We start from the raw sequence: 14,750 nt of genomic DNA on the forward strand, positions 1-14,750 counted from the left end.
CAGCTGGTTCTCCCTCCGTGTGGGTGGCTCCCCCTCTGACAAGTAGTGTTCAAGGTCAGCAGGGCTGGTGTGCAGTCCTGGCCCTGCTGCAGGCAGCTCTGGCTCCATGCCAATGTGGAGCTGGGGCAATCGGGGGCTGGGTGGTGCCAGACCTGGGGTGGGGGTCAGGTCATGGGCTCCAGGCTGCTGGAGGCAGTGCAGAACCTCCTCCCAGATCTAGGTGGGGGCCTGCTGCTGAGTGGTGGGTGGTTGCCAGGTGGCAGGCAGTGCTAGGGGCAGGGCCTGGGCAGCAGGTGGCATGAAGGCAACTGCCAGGGTCAGACAGGTGTCCAGCATCTGATGGTCATTGTCCATGGCCTGTACTACCTAGGCCAAGATGACAGTCTGCTTCTGTAGTGCCTCCACCCACTCACTCTCCAGGGTCAGAAGCTGCACCTGGAACTCCTGGTCTGTCAGGTCCGTGTGTCCTTGCACCAGTCCCATGCCTCCTTGTGGGTGATGTCCTCTGCCTACCACCTGTCTTGCAGGCCACATCCTCCAACTGCCAGGCCCAAATGTCCCCCAGCTGGTGCTCCAATGCTGTGACCAGGTGGTCCAGGAGGAGGGCCCTATTGAGGGTCTTGTGCAGGAGCCAGCACACCTTAAGGGCCCCAGCTGTGGAAAGCGGTGACCCTGAGGCCGCATCCTGGCTGCTATGGGCGGCCTCTCCCCCACGTGCAGCTGCAGGCCCTGTAGAGCCATGAGACAGAAGCTGTTTGTGGGAATTGATATGTTTCAGAGATAAGATGCTCTATACAAGAGGCTGTGCACTGCCCGGCCTCAGATCAGGGGTCGGATGTGTACAGCTGGTCAGAGACCATGGTAAGTTGGCCTGGCAGGCCTGGGCCCAGGCAGCTGCCAGATGAGCCCCCCATTTCGCTCACTCCCCTGGAGCCAGTGGGCTGCTAGGTGCTGGCCACAGGCAGCCTGCCTCCTCCACCCTGTTCCCAGGGTGGGACAGACCAGGCTCCTGGCAGCACCAGACCCTGCTCCCCCGCTCTCCTTCTGCAGGCTAACAGCTCTGTTGTACTGCTGCCCAGCCCATGGTGCCCACGCTTAGGGGGCGCAGGGCTTCTGGACAACTGGGACAAGGAGCTGCCTGCAACTCTCCCCTCCCTGAAGGGATCTTCTCTGGGGAGGCACCCTAGGACCAGCCCCCTCTACACCGCTGCTGCACCCCAAGCATGACCCTGATGCGCATGCCCTCGGCGGTGTGTGAACAGCTGTTTGCACAGACTGCAGAATGCCCAACCCACTACACCCTACTGTTACTGATGGCCATGGTGCCCCGGGCACAACTGCACACTTGGTATGGGACCCTGAGCTACAACAGCACCAAGGGCAAGCCTGGGCTGCCCCACAACCTTTGCCACTGCCTGGATGGCTCTCTCTGCTCCCTACTGCCAAGGAGGACATTGCCACCAGCATCAACTCATTAGCTGTGGGGGCACAGGCTGTTCAATAAAGTTTGGCACCACCTCCTGCCTCCCTGCATGCTGTGGAGTGGGGACCCAGGGCCAGGGGAGTGCAGGTGGTGCAGGCCAGGAAGAAGAGAGCAGGAGCTGGGCCAGGAAGGAACCTGCCCCAAGAGTGGGCCTTACCACATAGCCAGGACTGGTGTGGCTAGCAGCTCCGTGCAGTCACGATTGTCAGTGGTGGCGTGCAGCTCTGGGTGGTATCCTTGGACAGCAGGGTATGATGGCCAGGTTGCTGGGGGCTCCCGGTAGAGTCATGGCCATCCTCCCTTGCCTCATAGCAGAGGATGCAGCTGCAGAGCTGGTATGGCAGGCACTGGCCCAGGCTCTCCAAGCTGCTGGTGGATGGTGCATCCAGGGAGCTCAGCAGGATGGGCTGCTGGACATCCAAGGGGCCCTCACTCAGTGATGTGTCACCAGAGGTGCCAGGCTGGGATGGGAGCTCAGGCAGGCAGTGGCGGTGTACTGCCAGGCAGTGGCACTGGGGTGCAGGCAGGATAGGGCAGCTGGCCTGTCCAGAAGGACAGAGGCCTAGAGTGACTTCAGGCTCCCTGCTGGTGTGCCCCAGGGCTCTGAGTGCCTGCAGACTTTAAAAGGCCTGCGGCAGGGCCTGCCATAGAGGCAGCCCAGCCCTGGGGCAGGAGAGGCTTCCAGTCCAGAGCCCTGGGGCTAGCCTCAGGCTGGCCCCCTAGTGGCAGGGCTGACCTGGGAGCAAACTTGCTCCTGGGTGGTGTCTACACATGCGTAACTGCTCAGAACTAATTGCACATAAATTTGCTACCTGCATTTGCAAATTTACTCATGATTAAGCATGTTTACTGTGCAGTAAGTGTGTGCACATGTAGATGCATGCACTTACTGCACAGTAAACTACGCTACTGCACAGTTAAGCATCTTGTGTAGATGTGCCCCATTTTGGGAAATGGGACAGAGTAAGCACTTGGCATACCCTGGTCTGCCCTTTAAAACAAAAAATGGTTGAAAGGTCAGTTTGGTTGAGTTTGTACTTACCCTGCTTGCTTCTCTCTTTTCTTCACAAGCCCTGATTTGGTAAGAGAGAGTGCAAATTTCCTAGCAGCCTTCTGTTGCTGAGAAAGAAAATTTAATTAAATTTACTAATTTACCTGTAGGCTTCCGAGCAGAAAATAAGGAGGCATGTCCTGTTGTCTGGGAAAGTTGAGAATAATGAGCTGAGACCTCCAAATATATTATGGTAAAGGTATTGGGCTGAATTAGGACCAGGTGCTCGGGATGAATTATTAGTTCACTGTTCATTATGACCTGTAGCTTCATTTCTAATTAGATGGAACTTGATGGGGTAATTACTCTGGACTATAGCATTCTGTTTGCAAACAACAAAAGCTTACAGGTTGGGATCAGTTCATCAACTTTCTTTTTGTTTGAAAGTTATTAGTTTTCTTTTTAATGGGCTATTTGTCTTTTCAGGTTTTTAATTAAAATTGTCCAGAGACTAAACATTTCCAACAATTGTAAGGTTTTACTTAACTGTAACCATCTTTTGTACATTGCTTCTGTTTTTATCAGGGAGGGAAGACTTTCTGACAAAGTTTAAATGATATGTACTGCCATTTCTGGTCTTCTCTGTTGCATCTTCCCAGCCTCAGAGGCTAGGGACAGACGCTACACATAAACTGGTTTAAGTGATTGGAAATTGGTTTAAACCTGTAACAGAATAGAAGTTCAGTGAATACATACTGCTTTCAAAATGGCCAAAACGGGTATAAGATAAACCTGGCTGGATGTAGTATCAGAATTAACTGATTTAGGTCAAACTGGTTTATGGAACTTCTGTCCCAGATTCCTTCCTGGTTCAAGTGAACTCACAGTCCCCTAGCATCCCAGGATGCTTTGCAGCCCTTAGCTATGCTGTCTGCTCCAGTGGAGCAAGGACTGCTTTGACCCTCTGCTCCTTAGCCTCCTTCCTACCTGCATCCATCAGCCCACAGAAGCCGGGGAGGGTGTTGTAGGGGAATAGGCCCCCAGGCCCCCTAGCCAGAATCTACACCAAACATGGGAGCCCCCTTGCGGTGGGGGCTTTTTGACCCTCAGCGGCCCTCCCCCTTCCCAGCTACTGATTGCTTCAGTGGCTGCCACAGGAGGGAGGGAAAAGGAGTCCTCTCATCTGGGTGGCTGGCCATGCAGCCCAGCATGGGAGCACCGGGGAGCTCCTGCCTTGGGGGGCTTCCCCCCACCCCAGCCCAGGGAAAGGATTCTTAAGGTGGCGGGTGACTCTAAGCCAGGTGTTCACTTGCAGCCCAGTGCTACCCCACCGCAAAAACAAATGAGCAGACTCTTCAATTAAACTGGAAACCACGCAATTATATTACTAATAACAGACAACAGCAATACTTACGAGATTATTTACAATGATCAGTAAGAAAGCAGTGTGTGAGAGAGAGAGAACAGAACTGTGTGCAGACCCCCAGTCTGAGAGCTGCAAACAAATGTTGCAAGTTACACCAGCACATAGACAAAGAACCGAGCTGGAGCAGGCTCCCAGGCCCTATGCTTGCAAAGAGACCTGTACTAATTCCCCACCTTCCCAGGAGATCTTCCCCTCTCTAGGGTACTCTCTGTTCTTCAATCCAGAGAATGGGTGATACGTTATCACAAGAGTGTTTGCCCACTGGCACCAGTCCTGGTCTATGGTTGCACTCCCAGAGGGATCCCCAAAGAATCTTGCTCTACCTGGGATACACGCTTGCCTCCAATGGCTCCACAGACACTGGACACTTACCAAACACTCTCAACTTCATCCAGTCTCAGACTCACCAGATCTTAGCAGTCTTTCTTCAGATACAAGACCTCAAACTCACAAGTCTCTCTCCCCAGACTCACACAAGGCACCCACTGTTCTGCACACCCAACTCCCACACACAGAGAGCAGTGCTCAGCCCCCTGTTTAACCCTCAAAATCACCCCACGTTTACAATCCAATCATCTCTCCAGGGCACCTGCCACTCAAACACTTTTTGCTTCCACCCATCATCACCTTGAAACAAACTTCTTACTTTTCACACTTCTAACCAATTGTCATTCACTTTACCTCGGGGAAATGTGGTCACCACTTTTGGCACCAAAATCCCCATTGCCAGGTCTCTACTGCTCATAAGTAAAATGCTCATAAGTAAAATGTTGTTTTTCCTGGAAGTCCATATTTTATTTCCCCCAAAGGGGATTTTAATATAACAGGATGCATCTTTCTAATTCTCCTCATTTATTCTGTAAAACCCTGACTCTCTTCCAAAGATTGATACTGTTAGAAACTGTTATCAGAGATGTAGGGATACTCTGTAATAATTGTTCAATACAAGGTTGGTCTGATTGCTGTAAAGGACAGTTGCCATATGGTTATGTTGGTTTAGTATGATAGTAGGCAACTGAGGAGAAAAATAAAGCAGAAAGCAAAACAATAACATGTTCCTCAATAAACATTTCAGTACAATGCAGGCACTATGAATGCCTTACTTTCCAAACTCTAACCATGTCACAGAGCTTGTTTTGCCAGTAATGAGAACCAACCAACAGATTAGTAGGACTGTAAGCAGCTGAAAGGTCTCTCTCTGGCCTGAGGAACGACAAATTACTTGGAGATTCCAGCTGAGGATGTGAAGATCTGGGGCCTGTCTAAATTTCCCACATAGATTAGGCTTAGATAAGATAGTATACATGTTAGACCAGAAATCAGCAGCACCCAACACACATGCCAGAGCATGGCATGGGAAACCATTTTGCTTGGCATGCCACAGCCGGCTGAGGCTCTGGGCAGCTTCTGCTAGCCACGGAGCCCGGGGTTGCTTGCAGCAAGTGGCCAGGAGGCTGCGTGCCCTGCTGCAAGCAGCCTGGGCTCCATGGCAGGCAGCAACTGCCCACAGGTCTGGCTGGATGTGGTAGGAAGTTGAGATGTTGCAAACAGCTGCACCAGGCTCTGAAACCCTGGCACTGGTAGTGGCTGCACATGCACCTAAGGGCGCATAGCAGGGAAGAGGCCGAGGCACTGCAACCCCGGCCCCACCCCTGCTGTCCACCTGGAGATGTATCTCCAAAAATGAGTCGGGCCAGGGCTCAGCCAACCTCTGCAGCTGTTTGGAGCCTCCCTGCCACCTGCTGCAAGCAGCCCAGGTTCTGTGCAGGGCGGCAGGAGCCTGGCCAGGGCTCAGGCTGGCTGTGGCAGGTGACTGGGATCTGCAGAGCCTCGGGCTTGGCTCACTGCTGGCAGGAAAGGAGTCGGGGTTACACTGCACCAACCCCTTCCCAGCATCTGCACTGAGGTGCGCATGCAGCCACCACCAATCATGGAACAGGGCCAGGGCTCCAGACCCCGGTGCAGCTGTTTGCAGCCTGTCTGCTGCCTGCTGCAAACCCAGGCTCCATGGCCAGTGGCAGCTGCACATGCACTGCGGGGCACACAGTGGAGAAGGGGCCAGGGCAGCCCAACCCCAGCTCCTACCCCGCTGTCCACCTGGAGCTGTCCATGCACCCACCACCAGCCATGAAGATTGGAGCCCTCACAGCTATGACAAGGTTATTTGGTTATTTTATTTATCTTTGGTATCAGGCTCCTAGCATCTGATAAAGTAAGTTGTTCTCAAAGAAAGTTCATGCCTCTTTGAACCAGTTCGTTTCCTGGCCGCTATACTACCCACCTTTAAATTAACCCAGCTAATTACCTCTAAGCTTTTAGAGGGAATCGTTGGAAGTAGTGAATTCAGCCAGACTTGCCTGGAATAAGCACAGTTGATACCCAGGTGTCATATAGCCCAGGGCCTGATCGAAGAATTTTGGTTTCAGGTAAAAATAATTTGCCCCCCTGCTACCAGTATAGATATGGCATACTGAACCAGTAAAAGGCTATGATACTTTATCAGTATCCATAACCTGTGCCTTATGCTGCAGGACTTAATACCTTTCAAGTCAATATTTATTGAATACCATTTTTATGTCTCTGCTGATCCTGGATACTCTAATACTGGCAGCATTGAGAAAGCCTCTCTAATCCTAGCTGAGGGCTTGCTTCATTGGTAATTTCTCATAACTAACCTTCAGTCTGATGCCAGATAATATTGTATTAGAGTGCACTTAACTGTGGGTCACAAAGGACTGGCTGTACAAAAGTTGTGTCGCTTAGGGGGATCTAAATGGCTGAGCATGAAAGCATTCACAGGCCTTATGTTGTCCTAAAAATGGTGTGCCAGATTAAACTTAGTTCTCATCTGATCTAAAAAAGGTAAACCCAACTAAAGAAGGTATACATGCATCCCTAGCACAACCCTGGAGCTGGGAAAAGCCCAGCCATGCTCCATAGCATCAGGGCTATGCTATCTTAATCCCCCCCACCAACCCTGACCAGGTTGAATCACCCCTTCCCTCCCCCCAGCCAGCACACCCCCAGACCAGGTGGCTTCCCAGCCCCACCAGCCCCCATGCCATCCCACTCCAGTTTACTAATCTCTGCCTGCCCGCACACAGCAGAACCCACTCGGGTTTAGGTGAATCAGAGTAAACTGCCTCACCTGAGTTGAGTCATTTGGGGTGCCCAAGGTGCACCCTAAGGGTGCGTCCAGACATTCATGGACATTTGGTTCCCTGGGGACAACTAGCAGCAGTGCACCTTGAGCCACAGCTACTTGTCCCCGGGGAATGCCTGGGCCACATGCACTTTGGTTGTGCCAAGTTACTCCTGGGGCGGTAGGGGAGGCTGGGGCCAGCACTGTGCTGGCCCCAGCAGTGTTACCTAGGGTCCTAGGGGCCTCCCAGAGCTTCAGCCATGGTGATCCTTGTGCAAGTGACATCTGACTCTGTTCTTAACTCCTTAAAACAGGTCACAACAGTGTTTTGAGGGTGTCTGAAAAACTGAAATGCCTGAATGAAGGACAGCATTGCAATTGGAGGCTGCAGTATTGGGTGCTTTGAAAATATCTCAATAAACAAAGAAATACCAAGAGTTATAATCATTCTAGCCTCATGGTTATTCCTGAGCTGCTAGCTTCTTCTGTTGCCTTTGATTAGTGGAGTACTAGACTATTTAAGCACCTGCAGAAACTGAGTTTTTTTCGTACAGTGCTTGATTGTTTTGTTCAGTTTTTACATTACTAAAAAATGTTGGTTGGAGCAGGAGTGGTACGGAAATTTTCTGCTTCTGTTTTCTTAGTTGTGGAATGCCTCAGGGATATCTGTTTTAATGTTTTGTTACTTTCTGTCACTTGCTGATAATTGATGACATTATGCTCATAATTTTCATTGTTGCTCTTATTAGACTGACTTCCTTGGGGAGCAGACGCAGTTTGAAGTACCTGTACAAAGCCAATCTTAAAGCTAGCTTTATTAAATTTGGGAAGAGGAGCACACAAGAACATCCAGTAGCTGTCATTCTAAGTAACCTTATTTACTAATGTGAACTCTGTTCTTCTAGTACCATAAATATATTTTTGCCTGTTTTATTTTCTGCTGGGCTTTATGGAAAACTATTGATACTATTTTTTTAACAGTTTAACTCAGCAGTTAGCATAGTAAAATAGTTCTCACTTTCACGGCCTTTTATAAACACTGGAGTAATCTACATTATACAGTTAGGGTTTCCTCCAGTGGTAAAAGGAGAGGATGTAAAATATTGTTTTCCTACAAAAAAACCCAAAAATACACCCCCCCACATACACCTTTTGACTTCCATTGTATATGACTTTTATTTATTGATAAGGAAAAGAACAATGAAAGCAAGAACAAATATAATCTATCTATAAGGGGAAACGAAAGTCAGGCTTTGCTCTCTAAGATCTTCACACCTGAATTTTCACAGCCCTGACATCCAGCAAACATCCAGTATAAGTGCTTACATTGCAGGGAGACCAGAATCGTAAGTATGTACTCTACATACACGTTTCAATATAAATGTAGATTAAGTACAGATCAAATCCGTTTTGCACTTTCCTATAATATTACTTGATCTAAACCTCTCCTTTTTAAATCCCGAGTTGAGCAGTACAAGGCATGTTCTTTTTTATTTATAGAATGGCTCATTGTAAAGCCATGCTTTATCCATGCTTTCAAGTACAAAAGAGTGGGCCACAATGCCTGTTTTCCTCAAGAGCTTACAACAAAGTTTCAAATCCATTACACAGAGCTGATAACTTTTTACAGCATGTTTGAGGCAGCTCCAATTTATTTCCTCCTTTTCAATCTCTCTCTGTCTACAGAACATTTTGTGGAGGTGCTGTTGGCTATTTGCGGGCTCAAATATGTCAACTTTAAACTGCTGGGAAAACAGTACAGTAATATAAGAACTTCAATTTGGTATTCTTCTCCAGTGGCCATGTCCTCAGAAATATGTACATCTTCAAATAAGGCACATACAAATCCTAATAAGAGTAATATTCTGATCCAGAGTTTCAAAATATATTTCCAACATGATATGGTAAAAGGCAGAGCCAATTCACATGTTGAATTTATGCAAGCAATTTTCACAAGGAACTGTTAAAAATTGTGCAAACGGTTCTCAGCTAACAGGAATTGCCCATGTTTGCCTATGCAAATAAGCAAAGAGAACAGAGATGGCCATTTTTGTTATCAGTTTGTTCATTTACATATGCAAATAATTGATTTGTGTATGCTATCACAGTAACTGAAAACTGAAATTAAGTGTAGAGTAATACAACATATATGGTACATTTACCTCAACATCTTTGCTTCTGAGAAATCTGGCTAAATATATTTTGTCTATGTAGTATCCTGTTATCCTTTTTTGCAGAGCACTATATAAATATTTATATGAGTCAAAATATGAATTCAGTTTGCAAAAGTGCAAGCACTTAGTATGCAATGGCCTCCTTGTGCTTGCATTTAACAGAAGCAACTTACAAGGTCATGTTAATTTTGAGTGTGGAGAAACTATTTAACAGCTACCTTTTATGAGGATCTGAATGTTTCCAATACACAGCATGCACCAAAGAGAAATATACTCAATAGACTGGACAGGCTCCAAACTTGTTATAATAAAATTTATTAATGTGATTTTTCAAATGTGGTCTAGTATATACACAAACTGAGCATGTAAAAAAACAAATGTCTTTGAAAATATAACAAAGGGCTGGGGTGGGTTACTTGTGTGATGTTGCAAAAGTCTGTCATTCACTTAATACACATAATGGGACTTGGAGCTGTCTGAATCCATGTTATAAATAACTATTTACAATTTGAATGGCACAGAACAAAACCAGAGCCAGGGCAGTGTCTTCCTTGCATGTGCCCAGTAGTGAAATATTTTTGCTGATTTCGATTCCAATAATTAGAAAAAAGACAACATTTGTATTGCTGACACATCACCATCACATTTACCACCAACTGGTAATGGCATACAGTTGATAAGCCCCCCAAAAGGGCAAGCGCTGAATTACCAAGGACTGTCAATGCCTTTCCATAGGCAAACTGGCCTACGGACACTTCCATGCTGCTGTGGTTGTTCTTTGTCTTTCAGTTAAATTAAGGCCATAAGACAATGGTTGGCAATCCTTTCAAGCAGCAGGCCGAAGCAAACACCATGGCTCGGGGCTGAGGTGAGCTGGCACCTGCTACCAACACTTCGGGCTCTGGCGTTGGCAAAGCTTCCTCCGCTGGTAGGCTGCCAAAGCCCTTCATCTCCTCAGGTCCGTTCCAATGGCTCCACAGGCTGTAGGTTGAATGTCAATCCATGGCAGAAGCAGTTACTCAGGAGCATTTCAAAAGTGTGATAAGAATAATTTGTTTTTAGAATTCTTTGTTATCTGTTGCTGCAGCTGTTTGGATTTAATAAAAAAAGAAAAAAAGCCGTAAGGTCTTAAACCTCATAAGGGACTGCCAAACAAAGAAGGAAACCTTTTTAAAATAAGTCAAGCTTGGGCTGCCAGTGACTTCTCTTACTTACCTGTAAATCTCTAGTGAATAGTGGCTGCATCTACATGAGCTGCTTACTGCATAATAGCTCATTACTACTACACGGTAGTGTCACAGGTCACAAACCTTGATGTGACACTACTGTGCAGTAGCAATGAGCTACTGTGCAGTCAGCATCACCAGGAAGCTGTGCGGAGACGCTACTGCACAGTAATGCTGGTTACTGCACAGTCATTTAATACTTGGGTGTGCAAGTAGAAAATGACTGTGCAGTGACAACTGCAGTCAGCATAGGTGGAGGGAGAGAAAATTATTTGCGGGGACTGAGCATGCATGTGTGTGCCCTCCCCACTTCCTGCCCAGCAGGTAAGTCTATGGGGAAAGGGGGAGTGGGGGCAGATCAATCCTCCGTGGCGAGGAAGGGAGTGGGGCAGGGGCTGGGTTGAATGGGGCCCTGGCCAGGTGCCGGGACAATCAGAGCCCCTGCCCACCCGGCAGTGGGGTGCACATGGCATTACATGGCTCTTGAGGCAGCGGAGTGCAAAGCCCAGCATGCAGCAGCAGCTGCCTCTGCCCTGCGCACAGACTGGGGGGCACCTGCGCCCCGGCCTCTGCCAGGGTGTGCACAGCAGCAGGAGACCCGCCCATGCTCCTGGACAAGCCACCCCGGCTCCAATTGTTCCACCACCCAGTCCGGCCGGGGCCCCATTTGCCCCTGTCTCTGCGCCTGCTGCACTCTCTCCCTCAATGTGGGGGCCTCGACTTGCCCCCGCAAGCTCCTTCCCTTTTAGAGTAAAAAAACTGGAACTTGCCCACCATGCTGCTAGTGATCCACATGCTGGGCTGCAATCCTGGCTGTGTGTGCACGCCCCTCCCAATCCCTGCTGCAGCTGCCCAGAGCCTGCAGCTGGGCTGCCTTGCGGCCCTACCCGCTGCCCCACGTTTGGTGGGATGAGCCCCATTAGCCCCTGCCTTGCACTGCCTATGGACAGTCAGCATCTTGTATAGACAAGGCCACTGTTTATATAGGTTAGAAACAGTAGCATAAGTCTTACTCTACAAGGGCTACTGGATGTATTAAAAATAATCTGACAAGTGTGGAAGAGGAGAGATTCCACCTCTGAGCATTCATGAATGCAGCTACCCAGATTTCTTGATTGTGGCCTGATCTTACAGGAAGCCCAGGCTGCCCTCTATGAGATGCAAAGCACTTTCATCTCCCACTGTAACTGATGGCAGTGTCCCATAGGATTAGGTTATAACTGATTTCAGGGCTTCTTTGCTTTTCTTAAGACTGGGGAACATTTTCATTTGCCTATTAAATGAAAGTTAAAGCTGCATGAGGCTTTCTGGGACACTGTGTATGCAAATCTTCACCCCACAATTTGATTCTTTTGTTAAACTGCAAATGGTTGCTTTCCTGTGTCTGATCTATGAGAAATCATGACTTGCATGAAATTCAGGGTATTTTCTTGTCTTTCACCACAGTGTAGACTTTAGCTATTGTTTAAGTTTGTCAATGGCCCTGTTTAAAGACACAAGCAGGCAGAGTACAGGCAAACACTGTTTCTTTCTATCACTATGTATAGGTCACATAACAATATAAAAATTAAATTACCCACATGCTTGAACCTAATAGCATATTTTGTATCTTGTTCCCTAATATTGCCAGATAACGTTAATCATAAATGTCAGCAGTGTCTCCAGATGACTTCCTGACTTTTGACAAAAGGCCTTCATCTCAGGCTCTTAAATTCCAAGGTCAAGGAGAATGTAACATTCGGAATAATTATTAGCATTATTTTACCTTGACATTTCAGCCCTGCTTCAGTTTAACATTCCACCCAAGCAATGAAGACGAATGCCATCTTTTGATTCACTGGAGGGAATTGCCCCAATTAAACCTGACTTTAAGGATATCTGAAACACTGTATTAATTTGCTGCCCTCCTTTTTAGCAAGGAATACTTCACAGAGGAGAGGAACTTTCATTAAAAGCATTAAAGATTTACTGTGACAAGAACAAGCAATTTTTGAATTGCATTTTTTCCCCTAGGCTAAGATAATAATCACTTCTCCTTATTTTTAGTAAAGAGTCTGCTTTTCAGTGGATGCACTGTCCTAAAGATTCTCTGTCCTTTCATTTCAGCTGAAAGGTCAGAGTTATAATTTTGTTGCATCAGGAGCGATTAGAGGTACCTTTTCAAAACCTTGTCACATTCATGCTCCAGATCCTCAGCCCAGCTTACAGCCTTTTGTACGTCACCATATTTACTTCATTATATTTACATGTTAGATAAGTGAGACAGAACATGTAACTTAACAAAGAATCTTTTTTGGTAACTCAGAAATGTAAAACATTTCCAGATCCCTGGCAAGTGACATATGAGAAGAAATAGAAAGAGACAGCCCCCATGCCACACACATCCCAACAGCTGCTGAGCCTTGGTTGGGCAGAGGTCTGGAGATCCAATTCAGTCAAATGATTTTATGCATCCACTGCCTGCAAACTTTTGATGACCTTAGAAACGTTCTGGAAAGCTAATCAAATGGTTGGGTAAATGGCAGTGTAAACTGCATGTAGTATGGCACTGGGCATGTGCCAATAAACTTGCTGTCTTGGTCCAGTCTGCTTTTCAGCTGACTGCTAGGTTCTCTTTTTACTGCATCCCTATTGTGTCTCCTTGGTCCCTGGAATTATAACTGTTTTGCACATTTTGGGGCAAAAAACCTGACCCCACTGACAATCAAAAGTAACCCTCCAACTGATTTCAGTCACGTTTGATAAAAGTAGTGATTCTAGAGCACTTTAATTAGTACACAAGCTCATGGGGCTATGCCAGCTCACTACAGCTGAGGATTTGACCCATTAGCTGAGATTCAGTAATCACTTTCCGCACATTATGTCACTATGTAAGTGTAGCTGTGTTTTTTAGGGTTTGTAGAAAAAGCTGTGTTCCATTCTTGTAATGGTAGTGCAGTATTTGTTAATTATCATCCAGCATTGAGTATGAGTGGGGGAAAAGACACGGATAAAATCTTGAATTTCCTTGTATTTACTGGTGATGAAAAACTCAGCTGCAGAATTCCATTAAAATAATGTTGAGGTTTTGGGGCAGTGGTCTCCAACCTTTTTATGTAGGAGATCACCTTTGGCATTTCAAAGCAACCCAAGATCTACCGTGCGCTGCCCCAATTTCCCCTCCTGCCCCTTGCCCAAAAGGTGAGTCTGTGGGGAGGGATGAGGGGGTGGCAGATCGAGGTAGAGGAAGAAGAAATTATTTGGGGGTGTACCTCCCCAGCAGGTAAGTCCCACCCAGCCGGGGCCCCACTCAACTCACCCCTGCACCTGCCTCTGTTGCACTGTCCCTCACTGCAGGGGCCTCGATCTAGCCCCTGTCCCTTTCTTCCCCCGTGGACTGACCTGCTGGGCTAGGGCATGTGCATGCACATGCATGCACATGGGGACTCAGCCCCTGACCCTAGGCTTGGATCGACTCCAAGAGGCTCCGAGATCTACTCGTGGATCAAGATCCTTTGGTTGGTAACCACTGTATTAGGAAGAAGTTGGAAGAGAATCTCAAAGAGGCACAACACACAAAGAGATGTGTGTTGCATGAGCTCTTCTTTCTGCGAGCTTACTAGTCATTTACTCTGGCTGAGGTCAGACATTTTCTCTTCATGATGTATGTGCCAGATAGTCACAGCCTGCCTGGCTTGGTGGGGTGGGGAGGAGAGGGGGTTAATTTTTGTCATTGTGTTTAGAGCCAATTTGGAGAGTGATACAGCAAGGGTCAGATTCAGCCATGTCACAGGGCAAGACATCAACACGCAAGCTTTTATTTTTTCAAAGTAAAAATGTCTATTATAATATTCTGCCTTCCGAAGTTTCTACTATTTGACTGCTGCACCTATTGAGCTTTGTGGAGACACCCAGCCACGCCGCAGGAGGATATAGAGTTAGCAAACCAATCCCAGCTACTTTCAATACTTTAAGATTTGACTCTCAAATCCATGCACTCATATGCATTTCTACCAGATGAGTTTCTGGATCATATAGGATATAGTTTGGTTTCCGTTTTATTTATGGTTAGAAGGATTAAACTCCTGGTTCACCATCACTTTTCAGTGGTTTCTTGCACAGAGACTATTGTTTCTTACCACACTGTCATGGGCTCCTGGTGAAGGGGATTTTTCCACCTGGAGACTTATCCCGTCTCTTCAGGAGACCAGGTTTTAGTGGCATTTCTAATGTCATTAATTCCTTCTATAGTCCAATGCCTAAGCCCTGGGAGTCTAAAGCTTAGAGATAATTATTTCCATCACTGCTGGGGGCATGGGTATTTTAAAA

The sequence above is a fragment of the Gavialis gangeticus genome, unplaced genomic scaffold (genome assembly GCF_001723915.1).
Source record: "Gavialis gangeticus isolate Ggan-Ray unplaced genomic scaffold, GavGan_comp1, whole genome shotgun sequence".
Lineage (NCBI taxonomy): Eukaryota > Metazoa > Chordata > Crocodylia > Gavialidae > Gavialis > Gavialis gangeticus.